The 10,898-nt window shown below is 38.1% G+C and overlaps 1 long non-coding RNA gene across 1 annotated transcript; it reads left to right on the top strand.

The window, feature by feature from the left end:
• Nucleotides 1–8,010: 8,010 nt before the first annotated feature.
• LOC131506160 (uncharacterized) lies at nucleotides 8,011–10,585 on the top strand. Its single transcript, XR_009258762.1, has 2 exons — nucleotides 8,011–8,537; nucleotides 9,722–10,585. It is a non-coding gene; the product is annotated as an uncharacterized LOC131506160 (long non-coding RNA).
• The last annotated feature ends 313 nt before the right edge of the window (nucleotides 10,586–10,898 follow it).

The following is a 10,898-nucleotide window of genomic DNA, read 5'->3' as shown; positions in this document are numbered from 1 at the left end:
TAAGTGTCCATATATAGCCCATGGCAATTGAGCCTTGCCTGCACAGTTTGAAGGTTTCACAGAGTTTAGGAGTAGTATGAAATAGATGTGGCACTCTAATTTTTAAACATTTGCAGAATATTGTTTTCATGGCTGACTCGTCAAAAATCTAAGATAAATTATATATAGTGACATCTGACATATTTTTCTTAAGGCTTGTAGCTAACTGATTTTTCCAAATTATCTATGCCCCAGTGATTTTATCCTTAATTAATTTTGGTTTTGTGATGAAGAATTTAGGTTTAATTTCCAGAAAAATGATTCCAAAAGTATCTTCTCCAACTATAAGCTTTTAAACCCTCATCCAAACTTAACTTTACTCTTTCAAAATTCTATTTATTAAAAAAAAAAACTACATCTTCAGAATCAAGTATACCACTGTTGCCCAATATGATTCATCAATTGAACAAATATTAACTGAATACCTCTTCTTTGCCAAATATCATCCAGATGAAGGAATTAACTTGTTGCTGAACCTTCTGGTTTGATAATGTTGAAAACCTTATTCATCTAGCTAATATTTATAGAGTTTGTCCTATGTTCTAAATACTATGTTGGTCATGGGTTTGCAAAGAAATGATTTGAAAACATGCCCTTGAACAGCTCACATTCTTGCCAGGAAAGCCATAATAAGCAAATAATCACAAAGAGATAAATGCCCCATAGAGGTACTATGCAAAATATGAAAACAGAGAAGGGGAAGCATCTAATCTTAATGTAAGGCACAGATGGTTCAAGCAATCTTCCTAGAAAGGGCAGCACTGGAGCTGGTTCGTTAATGGCAATTAGGGATTTTGTAGAGTGCAAAGTGGAAAAGGGCACTCCAGAAACAGTGTGTGTGAATCCACAGTCTATGTGAACGTATGAAAACGAGAAGAAAGGCAAGTATTTTGGTGAAACAGAATGCAGTGTGTAGGGGAGCATTAAGGTGTAAAGATGCAATTTTGAAATCTGGACCTGAGAAGAGATGCTATCCTTGGAAAATTGTCATTTGATTCACATAGTCGCAGAGTAAACACTGAGAGTTGACTGACATTATGTTTTGTATCTGTTATTTGCAGCTGATGAAGAGGCAGGGCTGGAGCCAGCATACCCATGAGTCAGAGGTTGAGAGTAGGTCTACACATAATAATGAAAACAAAATTTTAAAAGACTAAGGAAAAATTTTCACCCCAGCCTGCATCTTCACTTATCAATAGAATCAGCCTCAAGTCTACATTTCCAAAGGGCACTTTGGTAGACATAAAAGCCTGAACCAACTTCTGGGAGCACACTAGCTATCTTCTTGCTTTGTGCATTTGTCTTACTCAGTTGTTATTCTTTGACCATCCCCAAATTTTGTAACTTTTAATTGTGTACTAACATCTATCTAGAGTAATGCCCCTGCACTTCCTATACAACTTGCCTTTTTATTTTACAGGTTATATAAATTCCAAGATAGGTTTAATTAAGATAATTATGGCTCATCCCAGAAGTGATATTTAAGATGAATGCAAAATGATTGAGGCAGACATATTTGTTAGCTGGCCATTGTTAATAATTCAGGTAGTAGAAGATTATGTCCTGAACTCAAGTGTGTGGCACTCAGAATGAAGGGGAAGGGTCAGATTTCAGAGATTACATGGAGAGTTCCAGACTTTGGTAACAGAATAGATTGAAGGAATGGAAGAGAAAATGATGCTTTCTGGGGACGCTACTTCCAGATTAGCCAATATCAAACCAAATTCACACCAAAAATCAGAAGAAAATCTGGATAAACAAAAAAGAAGCACTTTAACTGAAGATACAAGAGAACTGCCCAGTAACCAGGACTTGAGGTGTTCAAGGCCCCAGGAAAAAGGAAATGCATTAAGGTGAGTCAACTATTCTAATTACTCTGCCCCTAGATGCATTTGCCATTCAAAAGTAGACTGGAATCTTAGCATATTACCCTCCAGTTCCATCAATCAGTCAGAGAAAGACAGATATCATGTGTTTTCACTCACAAGTGGAAGTTGAAAACCTAACAGAAGACCATGGGGGAAAAGAAGGGGAAAAATAGCTTCAAACAGAGAGGGAGGCAAACCATAAGAGACTCTTAAATACAGAGAACAAACTGAGGGGTGTGGGGGGTGTAGGGGAGAGGGGAAAGTGGGTAATGGGCATTGAGGAGAGCACTTGTTGGTATGAGCACTGGGTGTTGTATATAAGCAATGAATCACAGGACTCTACCCCCAAAACCAAGAGCACACTGTATACACTGTATGTTAGCTAGTTTGACAATAAATTATCTTAAAAAGAAAAAAATTAGGCTGGAACCAAGAATCTCAGAAACCAAACAGAAAGAGATAGTGAAGCTAAACTGGTGACTGATATTTTCATAAATACAAGAGAGACATAGAATTCAACACCTACTGAAATGAAGCAGAACTAGTAAGCATCATAAACTTTCTATTAGGACTCCTGTAAAACTATTCAATATAAGCAAAGGTAAACTGGAAATAGATCAAATTTCACAGAATGAAATTCGTATTTGGTCAGCTTAATCCCAGACTATTATATAGTCGACCCCTTATCAAATTACCTCTCAAAAACAAAATTATACTATCTGAAGGAAAAACACCATTCAGAATCTCTCCAATTACTTATGTATGATATCTAGCAGTCCATAAAATATTAACATGCATACCAGAACACAGGACCAGTTGATCAAAACACAAAAGGGAAACAGATAACTAAAACAGATCCATAGATGATAAAGATATTTGTTTTGTCAAACATAAGCTTGAAAATTGATAAAAGACCTGTCACGTTCATAGGAACAGCAGGAAGACTGAGAGCTGACTTCTCCGCAGAACTATAGAGGTCAGATGACAACAGAATGGTATCTTGATAATGCTGAAAGAAAATAACCGGCAACCTAGAATTCTATACCTAGGAATAATATTCTTCAAGAATAAAGTCAGAATAAAGTCATGCCAAGCCAACTAAAACTGAGAGGTCATTATTGGCAGACACACTAAAAGAAATACATGCAGAGTTACTTAGACATAAGGAAAACAATCCCAGAAGGAAGTGGAGATGCAACGGGGATTATAAGGTAACAAAGAAAGTAAAGATGCAAGTAAATATAAATAAGTACTTATTATTAATACACTAGTAATGTTTGTTGAGTTTAAAACACATGTAAAATTAAAATATGTAATAAAAATATCACAGAAAGTAAGATTCTCACATTGTAAGAGAATTGATAGAATTAATTGGAATTAGATTCTGATAAGTCAAAGAGTAATGTTGTATTATTTGGGGTAGCAAAGAAGTAATGCATAGAAGGGAAAATGAAATAATAATACATCAATTAATCAAAAGAGATAAAAAAATGAGATTAAAAAATGCAGAGAAAGTTGAAAAAATAGCAAGATTATGGCTATAAATGCAACTATAACAGTAATTACATTAAATGTAAATGGACTAAACATTCAAATTAGAAGTCAAAGTTTCAGACAGACTGCAAACATAAAATCACAATATACATTGCTTCCCAAATAGCCAAAGTAAATATTGAAGAAGAAAACCAAAATGAGAGGCATCACAATCCCAGACCCTAACCTCTATTACAAAGATGTAATCATTAAGACAGTATGGTATTGGCACAAAAACAGACACATAGACCAATGGAATGGAATAGAGAACCCAGAATTGGACCCACAAGTGTATGGCCAACTAATCTTTGGCAAAGTGAGGAAAGAGCATCCAATGGAAAAAAGACAGTCTCTTTGGCAAATGGTACTGGGACACCTGGACAGCAACATGCAGAAGAATAAAACTAGACCACCTTCTTACACCATACACAAATATAAACTCAAAATGGATGAAAGAGCTAAATGTGAGACAGGAAACCATCAAAACCCTAGAGGAGAAAGCAGGCAACAACCTCTTTGACCTCAGCCACAGCAATTGCTTACTCAACACACCTCCAAAGGCAAGGGAATTAAAAGCAAAAATGAACTATAGGGACCTCATCAAGATAAAAAGCTTCTGCACTGCAAAGGAAATAATCAACAGAACTAAAAGGCAACTGACAGAATGGGAGAAGATATTTGCAAATGATATATCGGATAAAAAGGCTAGTATCCAAAATCTATAAAGAACCTACCCAACTTAACACCTGAAAAACAAATAATCCAGTGAAGAAATGGGCAGAACACATGAATAGACACTTTTTCAAAGAAAACATCCAGATGGCCAACAGACACATGAAAAGATGCTCAATGTCACTCCTCATTAAGGAAATACAAATCAAAGCCACACTGAGATACCACCTCACACTGGTCAGAGTGGTTAAAATGAACAAATCAGGAAACTATAGATGTTGGAGAAGATGTGGAGAAATGGAAACCTTGCACTGTTGGTGGGAATGCAAACTAGTGCAGCTGCTCTGGAAAACAGTGTGGAGGTTCCTCAAAAAATTAAAAATAGAGCTACTCTATGACCCAGCAATAGCAATACTAGGAATTTACCCAAGGGATACAGGAGTGCTGATACATAGGGGCACATGTACCCCAATGTTTATAGCAGTGCTTTCAGCAATAGACAAATTATGGTAAGAGGCTAAATGTCCATCAGCTGATGAATGGATAAAGAAGATGTGGTTTATATATTAAATGTAATACTACTTGGCAATGAGAAAGAATGAAATCATGCCATTTGCAGCAATGTGGATGGAACTGGAAGGTATGCTGAATGAAATAAGTCAGTCAGAGAAGGACAGATATCATATGTTTTCATTCATATGTAGATCTTGAGAAATTGAACAGAAGACCTTGGGAGAAGGGAAGGGGGAAGAAAAGATATAAACAGAGACAGAAGGGAGGCAAACCACAAAGGACTATTAAATACAGAGAACAAACTAAGGATGGGTGGGGGGTTGGGGAGAGGGAAAAATGGGTGATGGGCATTGAGGAGGGCACTTGTTGGGATGAGCACTGGGTATATGTAAGCCAATTTGACAAATTACATTCATAAAAATAAATAAAAATAAATAAATAAATATAGAAAAGAAAAAACAAAATATACATTGCTTATAAAAGAAACACTTCTACATTAGGACACAGAAATAATAAAAGAGGATTTAAAAAAAGATATCATGAAAACACTAACAAAAAGTAAGCAGATAAATAATGGCAGATGAAGTACCCTTAAAGGCAAAAATCTGTAATAAAGGTAGAGATGGATATTTCATAATAATTTTACTAGGAAGATAAAACAATTATAAAATAAGATCTATAAAGTAAGTCTGAAAGTAAAAGGAGAAATCTTAGCAAAACTAAAAGGAAAAATTCACAAATCTACAACTCTATAGAAATTTTTAACACACATCTCCTATTAAAGGATAGTATAATCAAACAGAAAATATTGGCATTGTTTTACATTTTTGAAAATCCTTTGAAAGCTCTATGTAACAAAAAACAGCTAGCTTCTTAAATCTACTTCTGCACTCAATTTGATGTATTATCACACATCAAGTACCTCTGGAAAACTACTGTCCACTCATGAAAGAAGGAGAGTAAAAAATAGTCATCTGAATAGAATTTAGGAATTCCCAGGGCTCCTTGGACCACACCTTGAAAACTACTACTCTAGATATGGGTTTTTATGCTACTATAAATAGTATTATTTTCTAAAATTTCACTTTCTAATTATTTTCTATGTGGATATGGAAATATAGTTCATTTATGCATATTGACTTTCTATTCTGTGACCTTGCTAAATTTGCTTAATAATTATAATACTTTATTTATAGATAAGTTTGGATTTTCTACATATACAAGTAGTATGAAAAATGATGATTTTCCTTCCTTATTTCCAAAACTGTTTACCTTTTATTTTTCTTCCTTTATTGCAAACTTGGGACCTCTAGCTCCAAATTCTGAGGTTCTGGAAATGTTCTATTTCTTTATCTGGGGGACATGCACATGTACCTTCATTTTGTGGTAGTTCACCAAGCAGTAAACTTTGTACAGAGTTGCTGATTAAATTTTTTCCACTGGCCAGAGAAAACTCAGTGTTGGAAAAAAAAAAAAAATCAGCATATGAAAAAGGCATATTGCATTCAATTTTCCTTTGAGATTTTCCTAGCCAATCTACCTCTGGAGATGCATGTTAAAGGGTTAAATTTTGGATAATAAAATAATCATTGCTTCCAGAGAAAGCATTAAGCATGCTCATGAATTATTTACTTTTATAATTTCAGCTTACTTTGCCTGCACATGTGTGCCAGAAAAAACACCCATTTAGGCTCATGCCAACTAGATTTCGTTTTTAATTCCCGCTTGAGAACGCTGACTACTTCAACAGGATTTGGATCAATTTACTTTGCCAAGTAATTCGAGTGGTGGTGCTGACTAGTCCATTAACCTGGTTGAGCAAGGTTAAAGATAGAGGAGAGTTAAGGTAACAGATTGCCTCTTGCTGGGTCCCAGGGCTCTTTCATTATTCTCTCTTCCCAGTCCCCAGAGTTGCCTCTGATGCCATAGGAGGCATATCTGGATCTTCCGTTACATATCAGACTTCCAGCCTCCAGAACTGTGAGCCTATTACATAGTTCATCACTACCTAATTGAAAAAAAAAATCGCAATGATACCATCAGAATAGTAAGAATACATTAAAAAATTGGCATTATGGGGATTGGCAGATATGCCGCTTATTATCATTTGGGAATACTTCTAAACATACTCATTCAAAATTTATCCAAGACACTCTTATGTTTGTGTGGCCCAAATTACCTGCAGTAATATAAATAGTGATTTTATTTTATTTTGCCTGTCTGGATCTCGGAAGAGGGGGCGTATCTTCTCATGATACTTTTAACCAGTTCTCCCCGTTTTCTTTGTCTCAATTCCTCAGAGAAATTAAGATGAAAGAAGGCTTAGTTTTCTCTCTGAAAAGAACAGTATTTGTAGTTTTTAAATTAAAAAAATTTTTTTTTACATTTATTTATTTTTGAGAGACAGAGAAACAGAGAGTGAGCAGGGGTGGGGCAGAGAGAGAGGGAGACACAGAATCCGAGGCAGTCTCTGGGCTCTGAGCAAGTTGTTAGCACAGAGCCCCACGTGGGGCTTGAACCCACTAACCATGAGATCATGACCTGGGCTGACATCGGATGCTCAACCGACTGAGCCACCCACGTGCCCCAGTATTTGTAACTTTTCAAGTGCGTATCTTACACAGTACATCTGGTTTTTCCCTCTGACTTAAAGTCCATTTTCAAGAAAATGCATAGGTCTGCTAAGGGTGAATAAGGAAGCTCTCTATTATTTATCCATAGTCAATATTGGCAACATCAGAACAAATCCTGGCAGGGGTGATAAAGGTAAAGAGGAGATACTGAATCCTGGAAAATGGAATCTCCTCTCCCCTTTCCACACTCCGTCAGGAAACATTACCCCTCTTTCCAACAGCTGATGACAACCAGGCGATGACTGGCAGGAGGGACATAAGGCGACTCCTAACGAATCCACCCCACCCAAGGGCCAGGATGCTTTCCTCTCTGTTGACAATCTTCAAATCCTCTTTGCAAATTGTAAAGTGTCATTAAAATCTGGAACACCTGACTCCCTCTCTACAAGTCCAACTGACACCCGGGATTGAGGTCAGATCCATCATGGGACTTCTTTGTGTAAAGGTAAAACGACTTTTGAACTGAAATAATGGATTTAAGGCACCGAGGCAGAACACAGCTCCATCCAAACCCCCAGTGACATATTTACAGAACCAAGTCTGGCTGGAAACAAGGTGAAAGAAACAGTAACTCTAACTGCAGCCAGCCAAATGAACAAGCTCATTGGCTGAATGCTAGCCAAGCTCTTACCATTAAAAATACCACGGCATTGCTGCCAAAAGGGGTGTTAGGACAAATTGCCAGAGGTAACCGTTACATAAGCCAGAGCTCACCCTGCCAATTAGCCACACACCATTGCTACATCTCTTCTGGCCATAATTATTCTGATAGGGCACTTGTAAGTTCTTCAGCTGTTTAAGGACTGAACCAGAAGAAATCAGTTCTTCTGCAGGACAGGAGACACCGCCTAGAGGCCCAAGTAGCTGGTGGGGTACTTAGGACTGGTGAAACTGCCCTATTGGTTGGTAACATTTTTATCAATAAAGGAAGAGAATCTCAGAGAACTCAGACAAAAGAGCCTTTTTTTTTTTTTTTTTTTTTTAATCACTGCAGTGTTTTCAGAGGAGCAAGGATAGAAGAAGGAAAGAAACGTGCCTTGGCTTGCAAAACGGAAGGAAGGAATGAAAGCCCTGTCAAATTACCTCATTTTCTTTATTAAAAGATGCTTACCACTCTGATTAGCTTTGAGCTCAGTTGCAGTTCCTTGAGGATTATTCTCCACAAGCAAAAAGGAGACAAGCACAAAGGACAGTAATCCAGGTAGACCAACAAAAAAAAAAAGCCTCTTCTTTATCCTGAAGCGTTGGAAAATGTGGGTGTATGCATGGAATTACCCAGGTAAGGACTCCTATGCTCATCTGTCACTGCTGTGTTAGGCTGCAATGTGCAGCCCTTGCACCCCCTTAGTGCCACCTGTCAACAGGTCCTTCCTGAGTCCCAGCCATAGCCTTCCTCTGAGAAGTCTACTTTTTTCCCCCCGAGGATTATCCCTTTTCCCACCCCACCCACAATATACTCACAATGTCACGTCCACAATCCGTTCAACTGCCACCTAGCTAAGGTCTTGCTCTAATCAGCAAATTCGATTTTATTATTTACCTGTATGACATCCTTGAGGACTACCCCATTACCTTTACTTTAAGTCTGAGCTTCCACCTACTTTATCAGTCTCTTCTCTACTCATCCCCCACAAGCTCTACAGTCCAGATAGAGGATAATTTACAACTGAGGTTCTCAACATGAGCAGCACATTCTGATACCCAGTGGAGCTTCTAAAAGTCTCAATGCCCAGAACGAATCCTGTACCAATTCAAGTGGAATTTCTAAGGATGAAACGCCAGCATGAGTATCTTTTAAAATCTGTCTTGTGGTTACAAGTTTGAGAGCCAGTGCACCATTACCACTGTTATGGAATGAGTGCTTGCATTTGTCTCCCCCAAATTCATGTATTTAAATCCTAACCCCCATAGGAGGTGGGGCCTATGGGCGGTGACTAGGTCATGAGGGCAGAGCCCTCATGGGTGGGATTAGTGTGCTATAAAAGAGACCCCAGAGAGCTCTCTAGCTCTCTTCCCACCAGATTAGGTCACAGTGAGAAGTCAGCAGTCTGCAGCCCAGAAGGGGTTCTCATCAGAACCCGCCCACCAAGGCACCTTGAGCTCAGACTTCCAGCCTCCAGAACTGTGAGGAATAAACTTCTGTTGTTTATAAGCCACCCCATTTATGGGCTTTTGTTATAACAGCCCGAACTAAAACAACCACCACATATGCTTTCACACTTGTTTTGTCCTAGGTTGGAAATGTGTTATTTTACATCTGTATGTTTTTTTTTTTTTTTCCTGGTGTCTTGTGGGACGTAGGTAAAATGTCTTCTCCTGCAACCCTTCGGTAACCTCCCTTGGTTTTCCCATGGCAACTCTTGCGTGCCTGCCTCCCGATCCTTCATTTCTCTCATTTCCTCACTAACTGGATGAGAGATCCTTCCGATGGGAATAGTCTTTCATTTGTCTTTGTACCCTCAGTGTCTGTTGAAGAAGGAGAACGGATGCACACCAGTACTAAGCTTGGACTCCAAGCTCTTCTTCCAACTTCCAGACAGAAAACAATCTTCTGCCTGTAAAAGATTTCACAGGCTTCCTAATTTTAGGATACAATCAAGTGAATGAAGAAGAAAGACATCTGGAAGATAAGGACATCACAACTACTTCAGGACATCAGTAATGCTAGGATTTTGTTACCCTCTGTTGTTGTTTGTGGCTGGGTGAGAGTCTCTTGATGGCTTCCATATTGAAAGATTTAAAAATGGAATTCTGAAGTATTCAATCAAGAACATGAAGGCTTGTAAACAGTTTGATTTCATGGCCCTTACTCAAATGGATTCGCTTTTTAATGCATTTTGGCAAGCCGTGCTTCGCAGTGTAGGAGGCAGGAAGGACATTTACATCAGTGCAAACTGGGGCGTTGGTTTCCATGAAGAGAAAACTCAGAACACTTCCAAACAAAAAAGGGCTCCTGGACACAATGCAAGAAGGACGCTGTGAGAAGAGGTCCAGATTTAGCAATAAGAATACAAACATGAAAGCAGTTTTGTGCTGGAAAGACATTTAAAAATCCTGAGATCTGCAGGCCAGAGCCTGCCACTGGAATTGGCAAAAGAAGAAGAAACAACTGACTTTCATTTTGGCTTTTGCCACAAGTCCAAGTGCTTTGTGATTCTTGCCCAAAGTCTCTAAATGAGATGCTTGGTGTGTATTCCAAAGTTCTTGCCTTCTGACGCTAGTGTGGAAGACGCAGCACACTCTTTTTCCTTTTTTTCCAGTAGAAAGAGTTTTAGGCCATAAGCGGCCTTGACTAACATGTTGAAAATAAAATTATTTTCCAACATAGGTGGTGACCTGATCATTCCCGCTTAGGAAAACCACAGGAACATATAAAGGCAAAACAAAACATAAGTAAAGAGCAATATTTTTCCTTTCTTTTCCCTTTGTCCTTTTTGAGAGTCTCTTAAGAATTCTCCTGAGGGAATTTCTATACTTTATATGATATTGAGCTTTTTATGTTAAGGAGGCTTTATTTCCAGGAGCAAATGTAGCAAGGCACAAGAACTGTCTTTTAAAGAACTTATATTCTAGTACAGACAGCTTTTCAGTAATCACCTCCATCTTAAACCAGGTATGGAAGCAACTGAGAGATACAGGG

This window comes from Neofelis nebulosa, chromosome 3 (assembly GCF_028018385.1).
Source record: "Neofelis nebulosa isolate mNeoNeb1 chromosome 3, mNeoNeb1.pri, whole genome shotgun sequence".
Taxonomy (NCBI): domain Eukaryota; kingdom Metazoa; phylum Chordata; class Mammalia; order Carnivora; family Felidae; genus Neofelis; species Neofelis nebulosa.
Note: the sequence above shows the minus strand (reverse complement) of the source record. Positions and strands in the feature narration are given on the sequence as shown.